The sequence below is a fragment of the Cebus imitator genome, unplaced genomic scaffold (assembly GCF_001604975.1).
Source record: "Cebus imitator isolate Cc_AM_T3 unplaced genomic scaffold, Cebus_imitator-1.0 Scaffold21, whole genome shotgun sequence".
Classification (NCBI taxonomy): Eukaryota; Metazoa; Chordata; class Mammalia; order Primates; family Cebidae; genus Cebus; species Cebus imitator.
In genome coordinates, this window is record NW_016107336.1 from 11,006,725 (window position 1) to 11,013,909 (window position 7,185).

Genomic DNA, 7,185 nt, shown 5'->3' on the forward strand with positions numbered 1-7,185 from the left:
ACAAATGTGAGGACTCTCAAAGGACAGAGTTAAAACTGGCACACTGTCACGTCTGCCTCACATTACTGGGCAAAGCAAGTCACTTAGTGATACCCAAGGTCAAGGAACAGAGAAATGGGCACCGCCCTTTTAAATGGGAGATACTGCAAAGTTAATAGTAAATGGAGTGAGCATAAGGACGGGTCCAAATCTGTGGCGCATTCACAATTCATCCCATAAATTATACAACATATCTTGCGAATATGTTCTGTTTACTGTGTGGCTACTTTCATTAGAATGCACCATGAGGAATTTCCATTTGTTTTGTACACTGCTTTGTCTTCAATGTCTGAAACGGTGCCCATTGAAAGTGGTCAGTAAATATAGTTAAATATATTAATGTATAAATTATTACATAAAATTATAATTAAAGTCATGAATTACATTAGGTAAACATGTGTAAGCCATAGAAATAGAATGGAAGAGGTTGTTTTGGAAGGAATATCAGAGAAGACTTAAATTAAAGGTGTTGCATTAACTAAGTCTTAGTTAGTAAATATAAGTCCACCCTGAAAATTTGAAGAAATATTATAGGGGAGAGAGTGTTGGTCATTGTGAGCGACTCAAAAGTAAGTTAAATTTACAAGTTATATATATTTGGATCAGGTTTACATTCATACTCCCATCAACATAAACATATTTCTTATGAATCAAGAAGCTAGGTTTCCCACAAGAGTTTCTCTACAATTTGGCAACTGTAATTCCATGCAATATCTTCATATTTCCCCTCTACCCTTAGCTACCACATGTCAACATCAGGTCTCCTTAACACCTCTATTGACAGTATCAGCGCTGCTGTCACTAACTGAATTCATCATACGAGGCCTATTGTCCCTGTGAAGAGAAATAATACCCAGGTCCTGAATCTGTTCAAGCCGCTAAATAGGTCAATGTTGAATTCCAGGCAGAAGCAGGATGCTTGTTGCCACCTGTGTCCTGAAGTAACCAAGCCCCAACCCAGTCCTGCACAGCCTTTCAAGAAAGGAGCTCTGTTAGCTCCCAGCCTCTGTAGTCCCATTACAGAAGATTAAAGACTATCCAAGGCAGAACACAGGTGCATATCCATTCAAACTCATTTTTTAGTCCTCTTTTCTATAGCCCCTGCCACCAAACCAGAAGAGCCCCTCCATTTCCCATTTACAAAAGAAATGTATCTTTTGTACAGATACAAAAGATACAAAAGAAATGTATCTTTTGTACAGAAATGTATCAGATAAATAATGAAAACATATTATCAGAATAACAATGTTCCATGCAATATTTGTTACATACATATACTAAAAAATTATTTATAATTGAGAATTTAAATTTTTCTGGTATCTTATATTTTTATTTACTAAACCTTGAAACCCCAATAAAGAATTGTGAATTGTTCACTTGAATAGTGTCTTACTGACAGCTCGGCCAGCCAAAAGTCCTGTTGCATATTTTTCATCTCTATGTGTCTTGAAAATTGCAGATGGTCAAACTTTGTTAGTATAAGTTGTTAGTTTAGAGAATCAAGTAGAGTGATACACCTGTGCAAAATGAACTGGGTAAGACACTGAAATAGTGAGAGATTCAGGAAAGAAACTGACAATTGGATTGACGGTATATAAAAAATAATTTTGAAAGCAGAGTTTCAGACTATCTAAATCCAAGATATGAATACAAAAAATGTTAAGGTAGAAAGATAGAATAAAAGTAAATGTGTTGAAATTGGTAATATTGTGAGCTAAGAGGAAACAGAATTTAATGACAAAGGTTTAAACCTAAGAAGAGAAGAACAGCAAGGGTCCTCCAGAGTCTTACAAGAAGTAGATATTTGAAGCCTTTTAGTTTTGGTTTGCAACATTCCCCGAACCTGTTTTAAGCCAATCCTATGCAGCTTAGGATTTTTCAGAGAGATATATTCACAAGCATTATTGCAAGGAAGTACCACATGCCAGTGACCACTGAGAAGCCATGCCATCTTAGGCAGTGATTCAACATCTCAACCTTTGTTGTTTCATTTTAAAATTAATTCAGTAAATGTATATAAACCAACTCTCTGGGCTTGGTAGTGCTCTAAATATAGGGGATATTGCAATGAATTTTAAAAGTCTCTGCATGTATGGAGCTTAGAGCTGAGTAAGAGAAAAAATGAATCGGCACACAGATATTATGCCAGATAGTAGTAAGAACTATGAAAGAAAGAAATAATAGGTTATACTGGTGGGATGGGGATTGAGATTTTGTAACGAGACATGATGCAGTGAGAAGGGCAAATGCGTTTAAAGATGGGATCAGTGCAAAGGTCCTAAGGTAGAAGTGTGCTGGGAAGTGCACTACCAACAGCAACCAGAGCAGTGTGAGTGAAGCCTGGTGAGCAGTCAAGAGAGCAGAAGGAGATGTCAGTCAGAAGAGAGAATCAAGCACCAAGGGAGCCCCAGGGCAAGAGATGGCTTCAGCACTGAAACCTAAATGTGCCACGAAGCCTTCAGAAGGTGAAGAGCAGGGGATCATTCAGGCCACTGGGCAAACAACAAAGTGCACAGTTAGAGAATAACCATTTGGGAGATTTTTGTTCTAATTCAGACAAGAGATAACGGTTGCTTAGAGGAGGGTGGGAATGGTAGAGACGGCCATCCATGGTACAGTTCTGGGTGGATTTAATGTACAGTCTGAGAGGACATGAGCAAGTAAAAATGACTTACTCCAAATTTTTAGTCTGAGAAATGGCTCAATTTACTAAGACGGAGAACACAAAGGATGGAGTAGATTGCGGACTAGGGGTTGGGAAACAAGAGTTCTCATTTAGATAGGTAAGATTTGAGTGGAAATATTTAAGTGGAAAATTAAGTCAATAGCCCACTACATATTTCTGCAGCTCTGGAGAGAAGTTGGGGCTGGTAATGTTAGTTGGGAACCATTAGCATGTGACCTTCTCATAATTGAAAAAGGTATTAAAAGAGCCCTAATGCATCTTATGTACTTTGTATACATTGTTTCATAATTTCCCTTCCAAATTTTCTTTTTGAAAACTTTAAATAAGCAACTCTTTAACTCTCTAAAGGTTCTGTTTTACTCTGAAATTACATTAGCAGTTAGATTTTAAAAAATCATTAAGTCGAAATTTGATTTCCTGAAATATTTCTTTGTTGGTCATTATTCAGTCTTAACAAACCACACAGAAAGTCCATATAAGAGACTTTAGTACAAAAACAGTACTTCTGATGTAAACTTCTCTGTTCTGCGTTAGACCCTCTCACCTTTTTTTTTTTTTTTTTTTTTTTTTTTTTTTTGAGACAGAGTCTCACTCTATCACCTAGGCTGAGTATAGCGGCACAATCTCGGCTCATGGCAACCTCCGTCTCCTGGGTTCAAAAGATTCTTCTGCCTCAGCGTCTCAAGTAGCTGGGATTACAGGCATGTGCCATCACACCCAGCTAATTTTTGTATTGTTAGTAGAGACGGGGTTTTGCCTTATTGGCCAGGCTGGTCTCAAACTCCTGACCTCAGGTGATCCGCCCCCATCAGCCTCCCAGAGTGCTAGGATTACAGGCGTGAGCCACCATTCCTGGCCACTTCTAACAATTCTTTACTCTGTAATTTTAGTTTTCTAAACCCTCTGCAGTAGTCCTCCCTTATCCACAGTTTACATTTTCCATGATTTCAGTTACTTGCAGTATTGTACAGTGAGATACTGTGAGAGAGACCACATTTGTGTAACTTTTTATGACAGTATATAGTTATAAACCTTCAATTTTATTGTGAGATACTGTTGTTAATCTCTTACTGTGCCTAATTCCTAAATTAAATGCTATCACAGGTACCTGTGTATGGAAAATACAAAGGGTTTGGTACTATATGCCGTTGCAGGCATCCAAGGGGAGTCTCCAGGTTGGGGGAACTACAGACCTACTTTAAACTTCCCTTACAGATATGCTAAGGGTTAGCGATGCCTCTTGCAAAGTATATAGCCTCTTCTCATCATTTATTCTGAGCTGAAAGAAAAATGGACATCCAAATATTTTGCATAGCTTCACAATCCATGTCTCTCCATGGAGGAAAGGTCTACAACATTTAAGAGAAACTAAAAAAAGAAAGAGCAATATTTTTACAACCATGATAAATTTTCATTTAACATGGGAAATATACTTTTAGTTGAATTGAAAATGAAATTTCTCAGGCTGCTGATACTCTCTGGTAAATGCTGGTAATGATTCTACTTCATAGGATTGACAAATGGAGTATTTTTTTTCTGGATCTGCCAAACTGACTTAAAACCTCTGTTTTTGTTTGTTTTGTTTTGTTTTGTTTTGTTTTTTAAGAGAAAACGCAATGAAAGATTCACTGCAGGAAAAAATACATAAAACAACCAGTGGTGGATGGCTAGCAAAAGATGAAAAATAATATCTTGTGTGCAGAAGCAACAATAGGAAGCCTTGTGTAACTATATTTAATTGTGCAAATTAAAAACAAATTACTCTTGTTTCCTTAAAAGCTTTTCTTATCATGTACAGAAGAAGGAACACAGTAGATATTCTGCACTTTGACTTCAGTAAAATGCCTGTTAAAATGTGTCATGAAATATAACCCAGAAAATTGGTTTAAATTGACTTGCAAAAGGACACAGTAGCATGAATTAAAAACTAGATAAATCAAGAGAAAGATCAGTGATAATTACAACTGTGGCCTCTCTGTGTTTGGGGTCTTAGCGTTTAGTTAACCTTTTTATTAGGGATGTTTTCATCATTACAGTCTGCAAATGTAAATGTTTAGAAAATGCCTGATTCACACTGGTACTCAGATGAGCTGTATATTGGATGAAAGAAGGCCATAAATTATGTGACACTCCTCCCATCAAAATGTGAAGTTTATTTCCCATTTGTATAAATGTGGGCAGGCTCTTTGACTGCTTTGACCAATAGAGTACAGAAGTGACCCTGTGATAATTTTCTGGTCCAGAGCTATAATCTCCTACTCCTGGTTTCACAGAATATATAATGTTTGATTTGTTTCCTCTGGGATCTTGTCCATTTTACTGTGAGAAACCCAAACTGCACAGTAAAGGCACCGATAGGAGCTTCAGAAGACAGACTAGCTGAGCTGCAAGATGACAGCAAGAATCAATTGCTGGCTTTGTGGAAATACCACCCAGCCCAATAATGTCTATGCATGACACGAGTCCCAGTCACCATCTGATGACAATTGCATAAGAAATCCCAGGCGACAACCCCAGGAGCCTTGCAACCCATGAAACTATGAGAGATTATATAATTTAGGTGAGACTGGGGTCTATTAGGTGCAATAAACAACATCAACAACCTGTCGAATAGAGGCCAATGTAGTCTATAAAACATAAAAATATCATCCCTCAGTGCAAGTGGATGCTCCCATTGATTTACATTGAAAAGCATTTGAGGATACATATCGTGAATACGGTGATAAAAATCTTCATAAAAATTAATCCCTAACCCTCCAAAAATCTTTCATAAATCTATCTTTTCAATTTCTCTTTGAAAGTCAGTGAACGGGAGTTTGCTGCATCTGCCTTATTAGATACTCTGATGTATTTAGTTATATTTAAATATATATATATTATCATAAAAGGTTAATAGAATTTATTTTTATTTTACTGATGTTAGATATTATACAGATGTCAGATTATAATTTTAATAGCCAAACTGAAGTTAAGCTATATTTAAATTTATAGAAAAGCATTCTAAAGCAAAACAAAGTATCTCCTATGTAAACAGTATTTACCATTTCAATGCATATGTGTAACACTTATGAAATAATGGTGAACACAGTAGCTTCTTAGCCCCTAGTAGGCCCTCAACAACTACCTGTTAATCAACTGATCAATGGACTAGTCTACACATGGAGGTTCCATATCATAAAGACAGACAGCTTTGTACATCTCGGTTATATCCTGCATGCAAGGAAATGCTTCAGGCCACAAAGCAAACACGTTTATATAAATCAACACATGCAGGACTCTTTTAAGTCTTTCCATCATCAATCTTTACCTAACTCTCTGACAGTTTATATCATTGCATTAAAGACCCCAGTACAATCTGGGTCTGGATTTTAGACATGGTAATTGATTCCAGACTGCCTTCAATTATTTAGAGAAAGAAAGATATTTGAGCCAACTTGCTATTTTTTTTCCATAAAAATTATACACAGGAATTAAAATGCTGACATTTAAGTACCTCATAATTTTTTGAGAACTCATTTAGATTTTCTGTTTGCAAAAATCTTTTGAGTAAAAAAATAATTGGAAAGAGCAACCAGACACTTCAAATAGTATGAACTTTGAAATTGCCATCTCCATTAAAAAAAAAAAAAATTCTTTATCTCCCTGCCTTCTAGAACTCTGATCAGCAAACACAGTCTGTCACCAACTTTGACTGGGACTCATGCCAACGCTGCAAATTTTAACCTTATCAAGACTCTTTAACCTCTTTCTATGTGTGCCACTTTGCTTAAAAGGGATGAGTTTGAAAGAAAAAATAGTGGGTTTATACATAAAGTCAGCCTGGTGAGAAGACTGAGGAAGGGAGTAATGTGAAAATGTCAGAAAAAAACGATGCTTTCTTGGCATTCCCTGCCTTTTGGTATGTGTGGGAGACATTTTTTAGTATTTTCACCAGAATAGAGGGATACAAATAAAATTGGGATGAGATACAGACTTTCCCTTCCTGATGTTTCCTTTATCCCACAATATACTTGAATCAGAGAAAAAATAAAACACTTTTCCTCTTTTCTGTAGGTCCTTATTTTTCTTTCAGTTGCTTTTTTAACCGCAGCTGATGTTGAATCTCAGAATACACTGTGTGTTTTAGGGGGCTGGCAGGGCATGTATGGTATGTATGAAAGTATTTTTTAAACAAGTTAAATCCTGAAGTTTTGAAGTAGATAGCAAAGTTACAGAGGGTGTCACATTGAGAGACATTTGGCAGCAGGCTTTGTTCGTGCTTAGTATCTATTAGATGGTAAACAGGATTGTTTTGGAAAGTTTCCCTAATTCTCTGTTGGATGTTTCACAGAGATTATCAGCCTAAGTAAGGCAAAAATGAATCTGCAAAAATGAAACTTTATATAGAGATCTACTGAATTTAAGGTCACAGAAATGCTTCTTGAGACATCAGATATCAAAACCAAAACACCTGCTTCAGA